The sequence below is a fragment of the Hippocampus guttulatus genome, chromosome 13 (assembly GCF_054856545.1).
Source record: "Hippocampus guttulatus isolate MCC_2025c chromosome 13, RoL_Hgut_1.0, whole genome shotgun sequence".
In the NCBI taxonomy this organism is placed as follows: domain Eukaryota; kingdom Metazoa; phylum Chordata; class Actinopteri; order Syngnathiformes; family Syngnathidae; genus Hippocampus; species Hippocampus guttulatus.
The window spans coordinates 18,060,258-18,083,370 of NC_141273.1; the positions used below are offsets into that span (position 1 = coordinate 18,060,258).

General features: G+C 44.1%; 1 protein-coding gene and 1 long non-coding RNA gene across 2 annotated transcripts in view; one reads left to right on the plus strand and one right to left on the minus strand.

Moving 5' to 3' along the window:
* setd3 (SET domain containing 3, actin histidine methyltransferase) overlaps positions 1-9,595 on the minus strand; it is a 55,978-nt gene extending 46,383 nt beyond the window's left edge. The window contains exon 1 of the mRNA XM_086126672.1: positions 9,514-9,595. The gene's annotated coding sequence lies outside the window, so the exon portion shown is untranslated. The remainder of the gene's footprint in view (positions 1-9,513) is intronic.
* Positions 1-23,113, plus strand: part of LOC147196761 (uncharacterized) — a 45,230-nt gene that overhangs the window by 14,521 nt on the left and 7,596 nt on the right. Inside the window, exon 2 of the long non-coding RNA XR_015102616.1 lies at positions 22,645-22,736. This is a non-coding gene — a long non-coding RNA (uncharacterized LOC147196761). The remainder of the gene's footprint in view (positions 1-22,644; positions 22,737-23,113) is intronic.

The window sequence follows — 23,113 nt, forward strand, 5'->3', positions numbered from 1 at the left end:
TAAATATATATAATCATAAAATAGTTTATTTGTATTTAATCTTAATGGTTCAAAGAATGTCAGGCTGAGTCGTCGGCCCTCGCATATTCTCACTTAACCAAATCTGGGCCTCTTTGCAAAGAGTTTGGACACCCCTGTTCTAGGGGCACTAGTGAGACTTTTTTTTTTTTATTGCACAAGAAACTAATAAAATATTGATGGTTGAGCCAGCCCTGATGTGTGTGCAAGGTTTCATGGGGGTTTGTCCATGTTTAGACCCGAACTTTGTGTTCTCACTGCAACAGCGTTAAACAAAAATTCACAAACTGTGTGGCAACATCATGAAGGCCAAAACACTCTTCCAAGCAAATATGAGCTGAATCTTGTTAATTCATTGGGAGGAAAAAAAAAGTCTATCCGTCCATTTTCTGATCCGCTTTATCTTTACAAAGGTTGCGGGGGGTGCTGGAGCTTATTCCAGATGTCTTTGGGCAGTATGCAGGGGATACCCTGAACCGGTTGCCAGCCAATCGCAGGGCACACAGAGACGAACAACCATCTGTGCTCACACCTAGGGGCAATTTAGATGCCATGGATGTTTTTGGAATGTGGGAGGAAACCTGAGTGCCCGGAGAAAACCTACACAGGCACAGGGAGAACATGCAAAGTCCACGCAGGGAGGCGGAGCCGGCATCGAACCCTGCACCTCTGCACTGTGAGGTCATCGTGCTAACCACTCGTCCACCAGGCTGCCAAGAAATCAAAGTATCCATCCATCCATTTTTTTATCCGTTGTTTCCTCACAAGGGGCGCAGATGTGTGTGTTTGTGTGTGAGGGTGTATAAATAGATAGGTAGATCTCAAATAGTGGGGCGCGCCGCCCTGGGGGGCATGTGATTCTGGGGAACATGCATTTTTTTTGCCAAGTACAGCAGCTGGCAGTGGCACCCTCATTGTCAGAGTGCACAGGAAGTACTACCTCTGTTTTTTGCACTGAGCAGGCAAAATGTAGTGCAGTCAACAAAGCCTCAGGAAACTAAATGATTTTGGGTTTTTTTTTAAAATAGGGATGAAAAGAAAGGCGGAGAGAAAGGAAGATAACGAGACAAAAGCTAAGACAAGGAAATATGGCGAAGCGTATGTCGCGCTTGGCTTCACTGTGACTACAAGGCTGGCTATGGACAGCACGAAGCCAAATAAATAAAGGCTCCACTGGAAGACATCACACGTAATCACGCTGATAAGCCATAAGTTTTGCACTGCAAAACAGGCTCAGCCATCAATCCTGATAAAAAAAGGGCTGGGGGGTTGTCTTATATATGATGCTCCCGAGTTAATGTTGCTGAACTGAATTTGTTATTTGATATTTAATTTTTGTTTTCAGAATCCAATGGTGCAATTAGTTGGTAATTCAGCTTCCGGGGTGAGAGGACGCTGGTGTGTATGTCGCCGCTTCTCACTCCAAACTTTTCAAAAAGCTCAGATATTTCTTCTGATTTTTCTTTTGCCCTTCTGTTTTTGGATTGTTTGGACTGTGATTGATGTAACAAATCATAGCTTCACCCGATCAATCAAACCCCAAATCGTAACTTAGTCCACGGGCTAACGCCGGTAGCTTAAACTTACCGGCTGTCACCGCACCGGCCTTTCTCCCTCGTCATGGGGCGCCACAACTTCGCCGCCTTTGGGTTATTTATGATACTCCTGAAGTTCTGCCATCATCCAATGACAGGACTACTCCACTATTCTGTCGCGGATCTTCTCCGGATCCGCAGGATTGCACCGGAGCCTCCACCGCCGGAACTGCACCATCATCCTGACATCGCTCGCCTGCCTCGACGTCGCTACATTCACCGCGGGTCGCGTAGACATGTTGACTACAAAACCCCTGGCTCAATCAACTCGACCTGGTCCACTTCTCGACGTCCTCCCAGAAACCGCGGCCGCAACACCAACTACCGTGCAGTAGCCCGCCTGGCTAGGTCGGCTAACAGCATTGCCACCGTCAAACATGACACCTCCGCCGTCAACTTTGGACTGCTGAACATCCGCTCACTTACGAACAAGGGACACCTCATTCAAGACGTCCTCGCCGAATGCAAACTTGACTTCCTCGTTTTAACAGAAACCTGGCAACAAACAAACGACTTCGCTGCTCTGAGTGACTCCACTCCTCCTGGCTTTGTTTACATCTGCCGTCCCCGTGGCAACGGCCGTGGAGGAGGCCTCGCGGTAATCCACCGCGAGAAGTGGAAAGTCTTACCAGTCTCCGTTCCTGCATCAAGCTCTTTTGAATGCCTGGTGTTTAAACTCCCTGGACCCACGCCAACCATCATTGCCACAGTTTATCGCCCCCCGAAGCCACATAGCGATTTCATCAATGAATTTTCCAGCTTAATCACACACTTATCCACTCTCTCGCCAAATTTAATTTTGCTGGGAGATTTCAATATTCACATGGACAACCCCGACCTGCCACTCACAAGAGACTTCACATCCTACCTGGAGAGCCTCGCGATACACTGTCTTACTGACTTCCCCACCCACATCAAAGGCCACAGATTGGACTTGGTTTGCTGCTCTGGCCTCTCCCCCTCCAAGCCCACTGCTGATGTTTTTCCTGAAACCGATCATTTCCTCCTCACTTTTAACACCGTACTCCGTCTCTCTACAATCAAAACCTCCCGCCTCATTTCTTTTCGTAATACCAAAAATATCAACATTAACACCTTCTGCTCCATTATCGACCGTACCCCGCCCCCAGACGCCCTTTCAAACCCGGATGACCTCACCGCTCACTACAATGCCTGCCTCACAAATATTCTAAATTCTCTCGCCCCCCTGAAGACCAGGACTGCTTCATTCTCTACATCTGCCCCCTGGTTTACACCCGCTCTTAGGTCATTGAAATCAAAAAACCGCCAACTTGAGCGACTCTATAAGAAAACGGTCTCACCATCCATAAGGACATGTACACTACCCATATCACTAAATACAAGGACCAAATTGCACAAACCAAATCCAGCTACTACTCCGGCCTCATCCTCTCCAACGAAGGAAATTCAAGAACTCTCTTCTCCGTCATGAACAAAATCCTCCGGCCACCAAATTCTCTCCCCCTCCACCTGTGCTCCACAGCAACCTGCAACTCCATAATGGAACACTTCAATCACAAAATCCTTAAGATCCATCACCAGCTCCATCAAAACCTGCCTGCTCCCCCCCCCCATCTGAACCTTCTTCTCCTTGTCATTTCTTCTCCAGTTTTGTTCCACCCACGACTGCTGAATTATCCAACCTCATACTCAAATCCAAGCCCACCACTTGCCAGCTTGATCACCTCCCTTCATCCCTGGTTAAATCCTGTCTTCCTTCCCTGCTTCCTCTCATATCTGCTATTATCCACTCCTCACTCTCTTCTGGTATTGTCCCATCACTCCTCAAAACCGCTGCTATCACCCCCACACTGAAAAAACATGGCTCTGACCCCAACAACTTCGATAACCTCCGCCCCATCTCCAACCTTCCATTTATCTCAAAAATCCTAGAAAAAACTGTTGCTGCTCAACTCCACTCCCACCTGTCCCTTCACTCTCTCTATGAACCCTTTCAGTCCGGTTTCCGCCCCCGCCACAGCACAGAGACTGCCCTAATCCGTATTGTAAATGATCTCCTCATAGCATCTGATTCCGGTTTAGTCTCCATCCTCATCCTCTTAGACTTGAGCGCCGCCTTTGACACAATCTCTCACCCTATCCTCCTCAATAGACTTTCCTCCATTGATCTCTCCCACACTCCCCTCAGTTGGTTCCACTCCTACCTCACTGGCCGCGCTCAGTTTGTCCAGCTCAAATCCTTCACCTCAAAGTCCTCCCCAGTCACCACAGGTGTACCTCAGGGATCTGTCATAGGTCCCCTTCTCTTCATCATCTACCTCCTGCCTCTTGGCCATATCCTCCGCAAATTTAATATACACTTTCACTGCTTTGCTGATGACACCCAGCTCTACCTCTCCTGCAAGCCAAACTCCATACTCCCACCCCCCTCCCTCACCTCTTGCCTCTCCGAACTCAAAACATGGTTCACAACAAACTTTCTTAAATTAAATGCTAATAAAACTGAAGTCCTCCTTCTTGGCACCAAATCCACTTTATCCAAAGTAAACAGTTTTTCCTTCAACATTGACAGCTCCCTAGTGTCCCCCTCCCCCCAGGTTAAGAGTCTGGGTGTCATCTTGGATAGCATGCTCACCTTCCACTCACATATTAACACCATCACCCGCACTGCTTATTTCCACCTCTGCAATATTACCAGACTTCGCCCTTCCCTCACCCCCCGCACCACTGCTATTCTTGTCCACAGTCTTGTCACATCCCGCCTTGATTACTGCAACGCTCTCCTCTTTGGCCTACCTCAAAAGTCCCTCCATAAAATCCAGCTGGTTCAAAACGCCTCTGCTCGCATCATCCCAAAAACATCTTCCCAGCAGCACATCACCCCCGTTCTCCAACAGCTCCACTGGCTCCCTGTTCAACATCGCATCAATTACAAACTGCTTCTATATACATATATGGCCATCCACAACCTGGCCCCTCCTTACCTATCCGACCTTCTCCAGGTGCATATCCCCTCTCGCTCCCTCAGATCCTTGTCCTCCCTCCGCCTGTCAGTGCCCCCTGCCCGACTGAGCACCTTGGGAGCCAGAGCCTTCAGTCACGCTGCTCCAAAGCTTTGGAACAACCTACCTCCGGACCTCCAAAACTGCACACCTCTTTCCACTTTCAAGTCCCGTCTAAAAACACACCTGTTCAGGATTGCCTACAACACATAGCTCTTCCATTTCCTATGTTTTTATGATTTTATGTCCTGTTTTTATATATCTCGTTTACTAATTTTTACATTGTATTTTTTTATTGTCTGTACAGTGTCCTTGGGTGTCATGAAAGGCGCATTAAAATAAAATGCATTATTATTATTATTAATTTTTTTTACAGCTTAAACAAGGACTTTTTTTCAGGCAAATTGCTGCACTTAAAATCTTTTCTGTTGTAGACTAAAAAAACGTTAAAAATATTATTCTTTGCTGTAAATCAAACTATATTTTTTTCTTTTGTTTCATATTAATAAGGATACAATGCCATGCATAGTAACAATTTTATAGACAAATGATATTTATAGTGGCAACAGAGAGTGGGGGGCATGAAATGGGACGCACTGGTCGAAAACAGTGGTTCTTATTCTTGTTCGAGGTACCGAACTCAACCAATTCATATGCACATTCACCGAACCCTTCATTACTGAAAAATAAAAATCTGATTCAAGAAATGTTCTTCAGTTTTGCCGGTGTGAGACTAGAGTTGCCCAACTTGGCATGGCAAATCATGCAGATAGGAAGCTGAGTGAGTCCATGTGGTACATATTCGAACGACCACTTTGGTTTTTATTGCTCGATATAGTAAGCATGTATTAAAACTTTTTTTTTTTAAATCACTCTACGTACTATCACGACAGTCACACATTGACTACTGAGCGTACTAAATTTCCCGCAGCACTGATTGGACAACCAATGTCATGTGATCATCTGCAGCCAGGGATGGCCAAGCGGGCGTGTCATAACTAATTGACATGTTGAGTCGGGTGTGTCTGTCGCGACGCCACTCGAGCGAAGCGTGACTCAGCAGTCAATAGTCCGCTGCTCTCTGCTGTGCGTGCGTCAGCGGGACATGTACGCACGGGCGCGTCTTTTGGCTTCAACCAATCAGCGTCGACGCAACGGACGATACACATAAAAGAGCTTTGATCTATGACACCAGCTAAGCTAGCCTAGCCAAGACAACAGCTTTCATTGGTACTGTGTTTTTTTCCTTTTTGCTGTCCAAATATACAGTATATTTTTCTACGACAATAGCTATCTTGTCCACGTCTTCTTTTTTCGTTCCACCGGGGTTTAGCCAATGTGTTTATAAAGAGACCAGAATCTCTTTGTCTTAACCTCCATGGCAGAGGCTCCGTCAAAACCGTGAGACTGATTCACCAAACCCCTGTGGTTCGATCTAACCCAGGTTAAGAACCACTGCTCTAGAACAAGTAAGCAAAAGTATGACCCCTGCAATTGTGCAAAAATGGGCCATATTTTGACTTTAGAAAATGCGTAGATCACTTTCTGTTCAGCTTAAACTTTGGCTGCAAGGGACTTTTTTTGTATGTCCTGTGCCTGCCATTTTTTTAACCTTAGGTCAAACGTGCTTTTTATAGCCTTAGCTCAAAATAGAATTTTTTTTCTTTTTTTTTTTAATTCCACTCCAGGTTGCACTGCAGAGGCATTTTGTTTTCATTGGTTATGACAACTTTAAAATAGCAAATTTTTCATCAAGGCCAATAAGTGCTACGTGAGGCGAGTTTTGGTGCATGTTGAGGTCCTCAAAAAGACCATTATTTTTCAGTTTAAAATATATGTAATAAGAATAATTACTCTTATATTAATAGCACATCTGCCTCACATTGCAGAGGTCCGGGTTTCGAATCTGGCACCAAACTTCCTGTACAGAGTTACAGTATTTGCATGTTCTCCACTTGCCTGCGTGGGTTTTCTGCGGGTATTCCGGTTTCCATGCACATTCCAAAAACATGCACGGTAGGTTGTTTGTCTATGTGTGCCCTGCGATTGACTGGCAACCAGTTCAGGGTTTAGCCCGACTACTGCCCGAAGACAGGTGCGATAGGCTCCAGTATGCCCGCAACCCTCGCGAGGATAAGTGTATTAGATAATGGAGTGAAAGGATGGATATTAAACTAACCCTAACCACGCTGTGGTCGCTGATCCCTAATAATTACTCGTAAGAGGGAGCACATAACTCCTACTCTGGCATCCCTTCACTGGCTCCCCATACATTTTAGAGTTATTTTCAAGATCCTCTTATTTGTTTTCAAATCTCTAAATGACCTCGCGCCACCTTACCTCTCTGAGATCATCCGCCCCTACACACCTGCCCGCCGTTTCAGGTCTGCGGACCAGACATTATTAGAAGTACCAAGAACTAAACTGAGGCTCAGAGGGGATCGAGCCTTTTCTGTTGCTGGTCCCTCTCTCTGGAATGACCTCCCACTGAACATTCGGCAAGCCTCCTCGCTGCCCATCTTCAAATCCCACCTCAAAACTCACTTGTATTCTTTGGCAATCGACTCGGCATGACTTAGATTTGTTCTTGGTTTTACTGTTTGGTGCTTTCTACCGTCTTCATTACCGATTTGTTTTACTGTTTATTGTATATGTTAAATTGCTCCATGTACAGCACTTTGTATGCAGCGATGGCTGTTCGAAAGTGCTCTATAAATACAGTTGAATTGAATTGAAAAATAATTGGGACTTCACAGCTGTCGCTGCTCTGCCCCCCCCAAAAAAAAATAATAATTTGCAGTGTGAACATAGCCTTTGAATGTTCCAGAGAATATTTTCCCAGTCAACTCGTTTTGACGTGTTGTTCTTGGGTGGCCAACCGTCCTACGTAGCACGTGCTCTTATAGAGTTTGAAGCTCAATCCACGCATCCCGGAAATTGAGGCCGTGTCCCACAAAATCAACGCTTGCTCCAGTACCAAACCCGGTCAAGATATCAACCGAAGCCCTCGGCAACCAAATTAATATTTAACAGTTGCGCACAGCTCTTTAGCCACACCGACCCCTCATTTGAAGAGTTGACTGTCGTGAGAGGTTGCTGTCAACAGCTTTTTGTTGTTGTCATGATACCGCACACACGTGCTGAAAAGGTAGACAAGTCAGACACCCTTCTACATGAGTGTGCACTTTTATGAAGTCGAATATGGAGAAAGAAACTTAATTTAGTGAGCCACTGACTAAAAAGATGTGTGTACAGGAAACATTCGGAAAGTCAGTATTTGTGTGTAACAGGGGCCGAGGGGGGTACTCAAACGTTTTTTTCTAACCGTTGCAAAACGTAGTTTTCAATCGGACATGCATAGGAATGTGAAGTCAAATGACACAGGGTCACTGAGACACGGTGCACTGATTCTCAATGGGTGTGTCATGGCCCATTTTTGTGCCTTGAGAGAACATCAAATGTGCCGTGGGAAATTATCAAAAATCAATTATTTGGATGAAAAATTTATTTTGTAATAATAGCTTTTTTTAAATTTATCTATGCCAACCACCTACTGTAAAACAATCATAAAATGCTCTTCCCTAGACAGCAAAAGTTACATAGTTAACATGTGCAGCCTTTTTTTTGTGAATCATTTTGCTCAGTGGTGTGCCGTGAGATTTTTTTCCAATTTGAAATATGCACTCAATAAAGGTTAAGAAACACTAGAGTTGTGAACCCTCGTTTCACTTTTTATAATAAGCTATTTAATTTCATATATTTTCCTTCTTGGCCCCTCTTCACGAGCATACACCAGTGCATGTTTAGGAGAATATGCCACTGTTAATATACCACATAAATATACCATGATGCTGTGTAGTGTCCCACATTGTCTCCCAGAAACAACCTCCTTGTGTCTTTGGGCTTATTAGCAGGTGGTCATGCTCGTTGTCCCGTGTGGGAATAAATTAGTTGAAAGCAATGCAATCAGACAAATAAAGAGCGGCTAATCTTATCTTCCATGTATAACAAAATGGCAAAGGAGTTAATTACAAATATCGCTTCAAACAATGTACACTGTAGTTTTACATCAATTCTTATTCCATTTACATGTACTTGTCAAGTTGTCATCTTTGATTTTGGTGCACTGGTAGTGCCAGTTATGAACTTTAATTCGTTATAAACAACAAGATCGCGCCCAGGTCAAGTTACTTGAGGTCATCTGAAAAGGGAGTACACTTAAGCACCGGATTAATTTTTGGCACGAGGCACTTGTGTGTGTATATGTACTGGAGTGGGTAAAGTGACCACACCGAAGGGGTACATTTGTGAAACGGGTTCAAGTACCACTTTAACCATCCACGTTTTACTGTTTATTCTAATCACAATATTTACATTTTGTTTGTTACCGATTCGGAGTAGAAAACGAATCGTTGTGTTTCACGTATTTATTAAAAAAGTGAACACTCACACAAGTGAACAATTTCGTTGAAGCTTTGTGATTAATTTGCTGAAGGATAAGATCACTGGACAAACATTGTCCCAACAGTAACGGGTAATGGGAGCCAGTTAATAGAGAAGCCAGTTGAACCGTGACTCCGGAGCAAAACAAGAAACCTTATCGTATGTCAGCCGGGACCGTGTCCAGAGATGCGTGACGTCACGGGAAGCCCGTCTACAGTATATTGCATGGCAATACGATTATGGTTAACGCTCACTGACGGCCTGAAGAGAATGCAAAAAGAGAACGGTGGCGCAGTTCATTCACCAATACATTCTACCTTTGGAACCATTCTCAAGCTAGCGGTTAGCTTCTTCCATTGGCAAGTTATGAGAGGCGGAGAGGTTACCCGGTATTCCAATAAACACATTATAAGATTCGCTCATAACTGAACTGCGCGGAGGAACGTGGACAGTTTTGTTTCTGGAAGGCATACCTTGAACGTGACGGGTGTGTCGTTCCTTCTCCAACTTTGTTTTATTTTTCCTTATGATTCTTCTTCTTCCGTAAGGCCTAATCTGTGCATTACTGCCATCTACAGGACCGGGGTGTGGATCGGTCAGCGATACATTTTTTTTTTTTTAAATAACTTTTTGAACCTTGAAAATACACTCACAGAGGATAATATGAATTTGGTAACAACATGTAAAGTCAAATAAGTATATAAAACAAATAAGCCAATTAACAAAAGGAATTCGTAAGTAACAACTCAAATGTTTGCATTTAAAAAAGACACTGTAGCGTAATTAAGTGATAGATTTTTAGCAATGTCTACATATTCTCCTCGCATAATTGTTTTTATTTCCCTAAGGTATAAGAAAAACATTTTAAAGTCGGTCACAAATCCTGACACGAAAGGCTTAATAGTTCTCCACTTGACACAATTTATATGGTATTTACCCATCAACAAAATGTTCATGAAATAAAGAAATAATACGTGAAGAAAATAACATGACATAATTCAAATTGTGGAACATTATTCATTTTGAATGACAATCAATTTTCATAAACTTTAGGCAGAAGGAGCAGTTCTCTACCTCAAATATATTTTATTTTCTGAGATTCTACTACAAAATAGATCATTTTAAATGTGTTTGTTCGACTTTAGGCAAAAGTATATAGTTTATAAATGCTTTATTTATAGTGACTTAGAACATTACCAAACTGTCCCCCTACCATAATTCTGAAATATTTAGGCTGTATAGGCCTTACCAATCAACTTTTCATCACATTTTCCATCAGACAAAATAGATTCTTCCATCAATAATCTTGGTAATACCCTTGAAGCAACAATATACAGTACATTAAAAATGGATGAAGGGCAAATGGATTACAGTACATTAATATTTTGTTATACTCTTTTTGAGAACAATTGATATTTTTCGTCCCTTGGCTGTACATTAACTCAATTACAAATATTACGGCCTTCTCAAACCAAATGTTTTTAAAGACTGATTTTCTATTTATTGTAATGACTCCATTGTTCCATAAAATTGACTTATGAAGAGAACGTTTGTGGGTACATATCATTTTCCTGAAAAAAAAAAAAAAGAATTTGTTTCTGAAAATTAGACATTTTAATGGCCATTCTGTGAACATCAAAATCACATTTCGGGATTAAATCAAAACCTCCAAATCTTCTTAACCGGAGACCTCAAAATGTGGAACCACATGGGGTTGGGCTGCAACAGACAAGATTTGATCCAACTCACTCTAATTGTACCAATCATGGATTGAAATTCTGGAGTTTTAATACCACCATTGTTATATTGCTGAACAAGCTGGAATATTTTGATATAATACATATTCGTCCTCCACAACAACTGGAAAATAAGTGTTAGGTTTATTAATATTTCCAGAGGATAAATAGACAGAGAACAACAGGGGTGAATCAGTTTAGAAATAACTTCCCCTTTTGATAGTGTAATTCTGCCAAAAAGAGTAAAGTCTCGACTTAACCAGTGACTAAGTGACTTTTTCAAGTCTAGTAGACAGTGAGCAATATTTATGTCTTGTCTTCTAATGACATTTTGTGATGGTGTTAATCCTGGTATTGTTTTGTTGCGCTAGAAATGTTTTTGCTGATGCAATTTTCCTAATTTTGAACTTAAACCACACTGATTTCATCAAAGATGACAGTTAAAAATCGTGAGTTTCCTTGACCCTTTTTATTTGTTTCGGAACTCCTCATTTTCAAGAGATTTAAAATGAAATGTCCAATTAGGGATATAAATTTGCTGAAATAAGGTGGCCCGGTGGTCGACTCGTTAGCACGCCGTGCTCCGATTGCAGAGGTCTCCAGCCTTCCTCTGTGGAGTTTGCATGTTCTCCTCGTGCCTGCGTGGGTTTCCTCCCACATTCCAAAAGCATGCATGGCAGGCTGATTGAACACTCCAAATTGTCCCTCGGTGTGAGTGTGAGTGCGGATGGTTGTTCGTCTGTGTGTGCCCTGCGACTGGCTGGCAATTGGTTCAGGGTGTCCTCCGCCTACTGCCCGAAGACAGCTGGGATAAGCTCCAGCACGCCCCACAACCCTTGTGAGGATAAAGCGGATATCGGAAGATGGCTGGATGGATGAATATCCTGAAATACACCAAACCGAAAAGATATTAATCTTGAGCAATGATCAGTCAAGGGAGACAGTAAAATTCCACATTTATAGACATTATTAATTAAACTAGGAGAGATTAACCAGTAATGTCACCTGGAATGCTGTCCATTACTGGCAGAGTTGTACCAGGTATACCGGTACTTTCAAAGACAGCTGTTTTTAATGATTATTATTTTAATATTATAAGATAAGATAAGATTAGAAAACCTTTATTAGTCTCGCAATGGAGAAATTCCCAATTCACAGCAGCACAGTTATGAAAGGAAGAAGTAGAACAACAAAATATAGGAGCTGCTGGAAAGGCAGCCACTCTCATGGCGCCATTTTGAAGTCAAAATAACAAAAATAACACAACACAACACATAGGACACAGACAGTCGTGCAATCTTCACCACTTTTCTGCATACACTTTGTTGTCTGAAGCAGTTATAGATGAAAGAGGAGAGGATCAAAGTGTCCTTTCTCCAGTGGATCAGAGATGTCATGCTGAAAATGTGCACACGTCTGCTACAAGCTAAGTTTTGAAAGCAAACACGAAGCTGTAGCGTCCATTGACGAAAAGAGATTAGTTCACTTCTCTTGTCCCACGTAATCCGCTTCAAACTCCAAGCCGCGACTCCCAGTTCCAAATCCGCATCGGCGCTAACGCTCCTTTCTTCTCATCGTCGGCTCCTCAAGCCTTACATCCATCCAGCCGCAGACCGTTCAACAGCACCGATCTCTCCGCTGAACAAAGCGGGGCTGTGAAAAATGCTGCCCATAACAGGCGCAAGACACAAGCGCCCCGGGACTGTCCAGCAACGACAGTCAAATGGCGCCGACATTCCTCCTAGGCAAAAACAGTGCTGGTATACCCATGCTGCCGAGAAGGCGCAACCACCAAGCACAGAGTCTCCTCCTTGATGAATGTCGTGGCCAAAAAATGCTGAAAAAAGTCCACATCAGGTCCACACGACGTAACAACAAACACAAAGTGACAAAACAAACACAAAAACAACAAAAAAAGCAAGGCTCATGAGAGGACTTGCTGACGGCTGCCTACTCGGGCGCCATCTTGACTTCAAAGTCATTATGAAAAAGTCGTTATCCATCTATTTTCTAATCCGCTAATCCTTGCGAGGGTCGCGGGCATGCTGGAGCCTAACCCAGCTGTCTTTGGGCAGTAGGCGGGGGGCACCCTGAACTTGTTGCCAGCCAGTCGCAGGGAAGACAAGAGACAAACAACCATTCGCACTCACACCGAGGGACAATTTAGAATGTTCCACTAACCTTCCATGCATGCTTTTGTAATGTGGGAGGAAACTGGAGTACCCAAAGAAAAGCCACACGAGCACGGGGAGAATATACAAAGTCCACACAGGAAGGCGGGAGCCGGAATCGAACGCTGCACCTCTGCACCGTGAGGCCAACGCTCTCACCAGTCGCCCACCGGGCGGGCCGCCCCCCCGATCCTGAAGATGATTAATACTCTTTAACTTTATTTGGAAAAAAGGCCTCATCTGAAAAAGACTGTTGTTAGAATTCTTATGAAAATGGTGGGACTTCTTACTTTGAATGATACTTTCAAGATAAATTGGATAAAACAAGTCTATCAAAACCCCACTTCAATCTGGAATATTATTGCTCTCCATATATTAACAAAACTAGGCGGTAGTAATCGATTCACTCAACTTTTGGGATTTTATGTGCCAACATTCAATAAATCGTTGTCAAAGTTCAGAATCGATTTTCATAAATCAGAGGTGAACCTACGACTTTTTTCCAGCAGATGACAGCGCAGAGCCAATTTTGTTGTGAGTCAGCAAGCTTTAGGATTCGGCAGGCACACTTTGTCATCTGAATGAGCGAGTGCCTGAGCCACCAGCTGGAGCAAAACAAATACAACAACAAACAAAAACATGGCGCATGGTGAAAATGCTTCTTCTTGACCACTGACGGCACTGACCAGGAACATGCTATCCCACTGGCCTTTTGCTGAAAAAATGTCAAACAGTCACTGACTTTCTTCTGGCTGCATTGACTGAATGATTCAGTCATGATTCAACTCATGTACTATTTATTGCTTATATTGTTCAGAATTGTTTTAAAATGTATTAAGAAAACAATGTTTTGTTGGAGAAAAATACAATTTTAACTGTGATACTGAATCGCAATATAATCAATCGTGATATAAATCCAATCGTCACACAAGTATTCGGGAGGGAAGTGAATCGTCCCGCCCCAACTATGTGATATTGACTTTTTTTCTTATTTGCAATTATGACACTGACAAAATCGGTCAGCTGGCATGGAGCAAGAAGGGTCACCAGAGACCGGAGCAAATGGAGGAGACTTGTCCCCCAATGTTCCAATAGGAATGAGTAGAACTAACTAACTAAGACCTGTTCACAAGTTTTGGAAATTACAAATTGCTCTCTGAAGCGAAGTTTATTTCATATTTTCTGACTGAGCAAATCATTTTTATTTTTTTTTAAATGAATGACCAGCCCAATATTAGTAGTGATGTATTGTGGGACTTTCAATGTAGATTTGTGGACAGGTTATTTCATTAGTTTCCCATTTTAAAAAGGTGGAGCTCGCTAAATTGACAGATATTTCTGAAGAAATCCATACAATCGATACGAGGTATGCCCCTAGCCCCTCATCTACATTGTATAAAAATAGATTACAGTTGCAATCTCAATATGACTTGTTATCCATGAGTTGAGGTCCAGCCCTTGCAAACAAAGAAAAAAAATGCTTTTTTTGAATAAGGTGACAAACCTGGAAAATTGTTGTCATACCAGGCCAGATCGAGGAATACCTCAAAGCTTATTTACGGAATAGCATCTCCAACTTGGGTGAGTTTAACAGACCTCAATGGAAATTGGTGGTGCTTTCTCTTATTATTACCATCCAGCCATCCTTTTTCTGATCCGCTTATCCTCAAAAGGGTCATGGACGTGCTGGAGCCGATCCCAGCTGTCTTCGAGTAGTAGGCGGGGTACCCCATGAACAACCGGTTCATGGCCAACCGCAGGTGATTTTGATATTGATCGACTGGGACCTTAATGCTAGATACACGCACGTACATGTGCGCGTTTGCAGTTATTTTGATATCTAGCATAATTCACCATTTCATAGAGATGATCGTGATGGGGGGGGTGAATGTGAATTGGGAAATCAAGTCCTTGAGAAAGCTATTTAAACAGGAAACTGACAGTTTTCATCTGTCACAAAGAATTGGTGGACCAACAGAATTAGCAACTCCTCCAGCACACGTTAATTTAATTTGTCAGAGCATGTCAATCATGACCATAATCTACCAATACACGCCTAACCGTAAGCCTTAAAGATGATCGTGCATGTGCAGGGACCTTTTGAATGTGCGTTTGGGGAGCTCAAACTGGGACAGCCGTGGGAACATGGATTGGTAAAATTTCGCCAACTTTGTTTGCACTTGCTTAGCAGTGCTTTGGGTGTGGTCAAGGTCATCGTTGATGAAGATGAACTTCCTGTTGGAAGAAGTGCAGAAGCTATTCATTCCAAAGTGGTCTTGATAATAATCTCATGACTGCTTCCTGACTGCAATCTGAAACCCTCAGGAGCCCGAATCAATTTGTAAACTGCAGAAAAATAAATTAATCCGATTATTGCACTGAAAACAAGTCACTACGAATAAACAATAATCACAAGTGCCCTTGGTTGTCTGTTGTTGCTATTTGTTTATTTTATTTTTTTCACATATTTATATATGTATGTCTTATGAAATTTTAACGTAAATTTTTGTTGCATGTGTTCAATGCACTACATGTTTGCACTGTGGTTGAGAGAGTAATTTCATCTGTGCTGTATGTTACACATATATTTGAGCATATTTGACAATAAAAGCTGACTTGACTTGACTAGACTACAAGTCGCAGAGACTTAGGAATGAATGCAAGGGTTGATAAAAGCTTAGAAACATTTTCGTAGAAACGAAATTTCTAATGTCTCACCTTGCGTTGTGGTACTGTACCGCACTTCTGATGAGATCAAAATGTTGGGGGAAAGTGGCCTTCTTCCCGTGTTCGTTGAATTTCCGACGGACCAAGCTGGAGTCTTGGATGAATAATTTCTTCGAAGCTTCTTGAGGGAATGGATTCACAACGTTTTGATATCATGGGGGGGCGGGACCAACTCACAAGGTGTGACATCAGAAATTTCGTATCTCCTAAACGGTTTGTTAGCTTGTATGAAACTCTTGCATTCCTATGACCGTGCGTCTACAGTAGAGCATTCCAATTTTAAGTGATGATTAGTTCAAGGACACACAGTCTCGCATGTGAAAGTTATACAGGGTGTCCAAAAAGTCTCTTTACCATTTAAAAAAATTATTAAAAATGCAATTCATGAGCTATCTTATTCAGATTTGTTCTATTGCATTCAGCGTGTATTAAAGTTTTATTTTTTTGACCTCTTTTAATACATTTCTACATGGGCGCCATGAGTTGCACGGAGAATTTCTTGTCATGTTCGCTGTAGCATAGCCTCATCAATTGTGGCAATGGCATCAGTAATCCTTTGCTTTCGGTCAGTAATGTCCCTTATCTTTGTTCGATACACGATATCTCTAACATAGCCCCATAGAAAGAAGTCCAGGGGAGTGATATCTGGTGAACATGGCGGCCAAGGAATTGGTCCATCCCTTCCAATCCACCGGTCTGGAAATGTTTGATTGAGGAACCCACGAACATGCAGCCCCCAATGTGGTGGTGCACCATCTTGCTGAAAAATGATGGTTGGTTGAAGGTCATTCAGTTGTGGTGCCACATATTCAGCTAAAAGGTCAAGGTAAACATTTGCAGAAATGGATGTCTCGTTGAAGAAAAATGGACCAATTATTCGATTGCACATGATCCCACACCACACATTCACCTTTGGGAAATGTGATAAAGAACTTTATCACATTTATCACAAACACTGAATACAATAGAACAAATCTGAATAAAATATCTAATCAATTGCATTTTTAATACATTTTTGAAATGGTAGAGACTTTATGAACACCCTGTACATCATGACTAAATACGAGCAGAATACACACTTCAATGTCTTGACTGAATAGACACAATCTTGACAAGCATTTGATTGTGATTATTTCTTTCCGTAAGGTCGGCCCGGCGACAAGCATGTTATCGTCAATATTGTTGCTGTCTGCCTCCACCTCACTTTGTGGGTTTTTGGGTGAATGTGCCAGACATGTTATTCTTGTCACTTAAACTTGTTATAAAATCTATTGTTGTTTTGAGAGAGATGAGCCAGCAAGCTTTATGTTTTTAAGTTACTGACAAACTCTCCCCCAATCCCTGAAAGATGTTACAATGTGTTATTTTCCAAATATCATTTAGTCTTGCCATGCAGCAAGCCCGGACGCAGGAGAGATTACGTTTCCCCTGCCACAAGCGCATCATTCAACACAAAAAGACACTGTCACACTTGAGAGACCCATTGAACATATTCAACTTTATTGGGAGGAATGTCGGCGCCATTTGACTGTCGTTGCTGGACAGCTCCGGGGCGCTTGTGTCTTGTGCCTGAAATTGACAGCCTTTTCACAGCCCCGCTTTGTTCTGCGGAAAGGTGGGTGCTGATGGACAGTCTGTGGCTGGATGGATGCATGGCTTGAGGAGCCGCCAATGAGAAGAAAGGAGCGTCAGCGCGGAGCGCCGATGCGTATGTGGAACTGGGAGTCCCGGCTTGTAATTGAAGCGGATTTACAATGCAATGTCAAACTTTCTTCCGGGTTGAGTGAACGCTGGCGCGTTTTGGCTGCCGCTGCTCTCCCACAACTTTTGTGTTTTACGGTGTTTTTACGCTCGATTGCTTTATTGTTTTCGCACGGAATCAGTCGTCATATCACAGTCATTCCACTCCAGCCCCCATCCACGCCTGCTTCACACTCTCAACCATCTTCGACTGTTTTCGTCCCGGTGTCTCAGCGTCCTACCTGCTCGGCTCTCGGACCAGGCCCCGTGCCATCTCTGCTCTGTTGTGCCCCGTGATGGGGTTCTACTGTTGTGGATCATCCTTCGCTCCTCCATCGACCTGTCGAGGGTCTGCTCCAGTACTTGGTGGCTGAGCTCCTCAGGCTCCGCTTCCAATGGCTGGGCCCTCCTCCTGCTCTACACCTGCTCCCGGACATCGTTCGCTTTCCTTCCCGAACATACATTCACCGTGGGTCTCGTCGGGGCTTCTGCCTCAACCGATCCAACAGCATCACCTCCTTCTGGTCATCCTCCCGTCGGCCATCCAGAAACGCCGGCCGGTCCATCGACCATCGTGTGTTAGCCAGCTTGGCTAGGTCGGCTAACGGTCCTCGCAGCAGCGAGACTGCCGCCGTCAACTTCGGGCTACTCAACATCCGTTCGCTTACTGGGAAGGGCTTGACATTCTCTGTTTAAATGAAACCTGGCAAACTCCCAGGGACTTCTCACTGCTTAACGATTCCACTCCCCCTTAACGATTTGTTTACATTTCCAAGCCCCGCGATTCCGGTCGCGGAGGAGGTCTCGCGATACTATACCGCGAGAAGTGGAAAGTACTTCCGGTTTCTCTCCCTCCACTTTCCTCCTTTGAATGCCTTGCCTGTCAAATATCCGGATCCATTCCCACGATTATTGCCACAGTGTACCGCTCCCCCAAACCCCACCGTGAATTCTTAAATGAACTGTCTGCTGTCCTCACCCTTCTCTCCTCTCTGTCACCAAATATTATCATCCTGGGAGATTTTAATATACAGTTCATATGGACAACACTGCTCTTTCTCTTACCATTGACTTCACTTCTTCACTTAACAGTTTTGGTTTTGATCAATTTGTAGATTTTCCCGCACACATCAAAGGTCACATCCTGGATCTGATTTGCTGCTCTGGTCTTTCCCCCTCCAACTGTACTGCTGATCAACTTCCAATAACGGACCACTTCCTTATCTCATTTAACATTACACTCCAGCTCTCAATTGCCAAATCACCCCGGACCATCGCTAACCGTAATATTAAAGACATTAACATTGACTCTCTCAATAACCTGCGCCCCATTTCCCATCTTCCTTTCATTTCTAAAATTCTTGAGAAAACTGTCGCCTCTCAGCTCCACTCCCACCTCACCGACAATAGTCTTTATGAACAATTCCAGTCCGGCTTCCGTCCCCGTCACAGTACTGAAACAGCCCTCATAAAAATCACAAATGATCTTCTCATGGCAGCAGACTCTGGCCTAATCTCCATCCTCATCCTCCTTGACCTGAGTGCAGCCTTCGACACAATCTCTCACCCCATCCTCCTCAACAGACTTTATACCATAGGCATCACCAACACCCCTCTATGTTGGTTCCACTCATATTTCACTGGCCGCTCTCAGTTCATTCAACTTAATTCTTTTATTTCAGAATCCCTCCCCGTCTCTTCTGGTGTTCCCCAGGGTTCTGTCCTAGGTCCGCTCCTTTTCATTATCTACCTCCTTCCGCTCTGAAACATTTTTCGCAAATTTGGCATACACTTTCACTGCTTTGCGGATGACACCCAGCTCTACCTCTCCAGAAAACTTGACGCCTCTCTCCCACCCTCATCCCTCTCTCACTGTCTCTCAGAAATCAAATCTTGGTTCACCCATAATTTCCTCAAGCTAAACAGCAATAAAACAGAACTCCTACTCGTCGGTACCAAATCTACTCTAAACAAAGCCGACAGTTTTTCTCTCAAAATTGATAATGCCACTATATCTCCTTCCCCCCAGGTGAAGAGTCTGGGTCTCATCCTTGACAGTTCACTATCCTTTCACTCCCACATCAATAACATTACCCGGTCCGCTCATTTCCACCTTCGCAATATAAACCGCCTCCGTCCCTCACTCACTCCTCACACCACTGCTATCCTTGTTCACAGTCTCGTCACTTCCCGTATCGACTACTGTAACTCACTTGTCTTTGGTGTACATCAAAAATTCCTCCATAAACTTCAACTTGTTCAGAATTCAGCAGGCCTGAGGATCCACTGGCAGATCGTAGGGGACACACCGAGGTGGAGAAGTTTGGGGGTGAGGAGTTCCGGGATGATGGTGTTGAACGCAGAGCTGAAATCCACAAACAGAATCCTTGCATAGGTCCCTGTGCTGTCGAGGTGCTCGAGGATGTAGTGCAGACCTATGTTGACTGCGTCTTCCACAGACCTGTTTGTCCGGTAGGCAAACTGGAGAGGGTCCAGCAGGGGTCCGGTGACGTTCTTTAGGTTGTTCAGCACAAGGCGTTCAAAGGACTTCATGACCACAGACGTCAGGGCGACAGGCCTATAGTCGTTCAGTTCCGATGTTGCCGATTTCTTGGGAACTGGGATGATGGTAGACTGTTTGAAGCAGGATGGGACCTCACACAGCTCCAGGGATCTGTTGAAGATTTGTGTGAAGACCGGAGCCAGCTGGTCAGCGCAGACTTTCAGGCAGGAGGGGGACACTTTGTCGGGCCCCGCAGCTTTCTTGATCTTCTGCTGCTTGAAGAGCCGTCTCACATCCTGTTCGTGGATCTGTAGTGGAGAAAAAGAGGGTGGGGGGGTAGGTAGAGTGGTTTCTGGTAGAGGTGGGTGTGTGTGGGAAATGGGGGTGACCTTTTCAAATCGGCAGAAAAACATGTTTGTTCATTAGCAAGACCCTTATTGTTCACTGTTCGGGGGGGGGGGCATTCTATAGTTAGTGATTGCTTTCAGGCCATTCCATACAGATGCAGAGTCGTTAGCAGAGAACTGGTTTTTCAGCCTCTCTGCATTGCTTCTCTTAGCGATGTTAATTTCCTTTGTCAATTGGTTTCGGGCGTGTTTGTACAGTGCCCGATCTCCACTTCTAAATGCGGCCTCTTTCTCTTTCCTGAGTTGCCTGAGTTTGGGAGTAAACCATGGCTTGTTATTGTTGAAGGAGCGGAAGGACTTCGTTGGTACACACATGTCCTCACAGAAACTGATGTATGATGTTACAGTGTCTGTGTATTCATCCAGTGTGCCCGTTGAAGTTTCAAAGACGCCCCAATCAGTGCAGTCTAAGCATTCTTGTAGAGCTAGCTTTGCATCATCTGTCCATTTTTTCACAGTCTTAACAACCGGTTTACTGGATACTGCGCAGAACCCTCAAGCTTCCTGGCCTCTGGTCGAGGACCCGAGCTGAATGAGGGACTGACACCATCCGAGGGGTGAGACGAGGATTTTTTTTTTTTATATATACAACAACTGTATTTTAAAAGTGGTTTCATCAAAAATTCAGTATAATAAGCCTCTGAATGTATTCTTTAAAATAATTTTGTGATACTATTAACCATTAATGTGAATGGTTTTCCATTCCTCACGATTGCTCAAAATCCAGCAAAACTATTGGAATGAAAGTCTGCTTGCTGGGTCCATACGTGAAGTTACTGCTGGCTAGCTTGCGCACTGCTCAGTATCTTACACGCTTCCTTTCTGCTATCTCTCGCACAGTATTTTGATGCGAACGTAGCATGGGGTGTGTCAAAGTGCCGCTCTGCATTCGACCGTTTCATCGATGTTATTTTGTCATTGCAAATCAGACACACCACAGAACCAGTTCTCTCCACAAAGGCGAATCCTTCGGTCTATTTGTCCTGAAGTCTCCCAAACTCGTCATCTTTTTTTCTTTTCGCCATCTTATTAGTTTCGGATTAGCTTTGAGCTAATGGCCGAGCGGGTTCATTCAAAAGGGGGTATACCTGTTTCCACAGCAACGGCAACGTTGGCTAGTATCACTCGATCAAAATGGCTCCTTGAGCCAACTGCAGCCCGAACAGGAAATAAGCAGTGAAAAATCGTTCGATGAATGCATTAATAATCAAGCGAGAATATTTTTTTCATCTGCGAGCCAGATGCAATCATCAAAAGAGCCATATATGGCTCGCGAGCCATAGGTTCCCAACCCCTGCTTTGTATAGTCTCGCAATGGAGAAATTCCCAATTCAAGGGGGGGGGGGGGTTGTTTGTTGTTCAACATTGTTGAGTGACGCTCCATATTTATAGCTGACGTTAGAACCAGCGCCATCGTGATGAAAGACCATCACGACACTCCACCAACTCCTTTGTCAGAGTTGGTTGTGTGTGAGTGGAACGGTTGACGCTGGCCGGCGATGAAAGCAGTCGTGAGGCTACCACGCGCTCTCTTTGTGTACACGCTTGAGCATTAACAGGCCTAAACGGAGGACTCTGATGTTCTGCAAACAAAAATAGAAAAGGTAAGTCGCTTTTTTTTCTCCATTCCAAAAACGTGTTTGTGTCACGTTGCGAGGTGGTGGAGGACCCCAAAAAGCAGGCAAGAGGGAGGAGCAGGGTGAACTTGACGAATTGTATTTAATACATAGAACTGAATCCAAAACAAATAAAGTACAAAGTATCAAACAAAAATCATGACTGAAGATAAAACATAGCAATGATCTAAACATGACCGAAACAAACATGACAGCAGCCAACAAACAGCAACAAACAGCCACAATGACCCGACACTGAGTGGCCGTGCCGGGAGTCCTTTTAAACGGCTAACGACCTAATGACCAACAGGTCTGCAGCTGCAGGGAGAGCCCTACAGTGCCACCTGTTGGTCACAAACCGAAACATGACAGTTTGCTTCCATTTCATCGTCTCCAGTGTCGCCAGCGGGGATTGATCATTGCGCAATTCCAAAGGCTGTCGTGTAGATTTCAGAGAATGAAGAAATGATTTGAAGTGTGTCCATTGAGGTTGGCTTGTTTATTTCTGAATGGAATGTGAACCCGTTTTTGGTTTGTTTCAAAGTTTCAAGGTTTGACGCTGATTACTTCAAGTCCCACCAGAGGGCGGACTCGTACGACAAGTTGCTGAAGTAGTTGCTCGGCTCAGTGTGAATAGTTGCACCTATCTCACTGTACTTCATGTTTGCATGTGTGTGTGTGTTTGTGCGTGTGCGCGTGTTCAGAAGGAGCAGGCGTCCATGGGGCAGAAGGGTCACAACAACATCCCGTGGACAGTGGAGCCGGGTCAGGAGGCCAAGAGAGCAGTCAACACCAAGTACGAGACCGCTATTTTTTAACATGTCGCCTTGTGCACTCCTGCGTGCCTTTCCGAGGGCGGGCGTAGGAGGGGGCGGGGCCAAGGGGTGGCAGAGTTGTTTGTCAGGTGGGGGAGGGCTCGAGTTGGGGCCAAAAGCAAAAAGCATCCCGTCAGTCGTCCTCCCTCCTCCGATAGGCCACCTGCATGACAACGTCTGGGGTGCACTTCTGTTTCCACCTCCAGGGGGCAGCGTCAGCCCCCCCAACTTCCTGTTTGTGGGTCAGTCATTTCCTTTTTCTTTTTTGCTTTCTGCGTTGTTCTTAATTGTCCGAGCGTCCCGCCCCCTGACAACTTGATTGACAGGTGCAGCAGTGTTTTAGCTGCCCAGGAGGCTG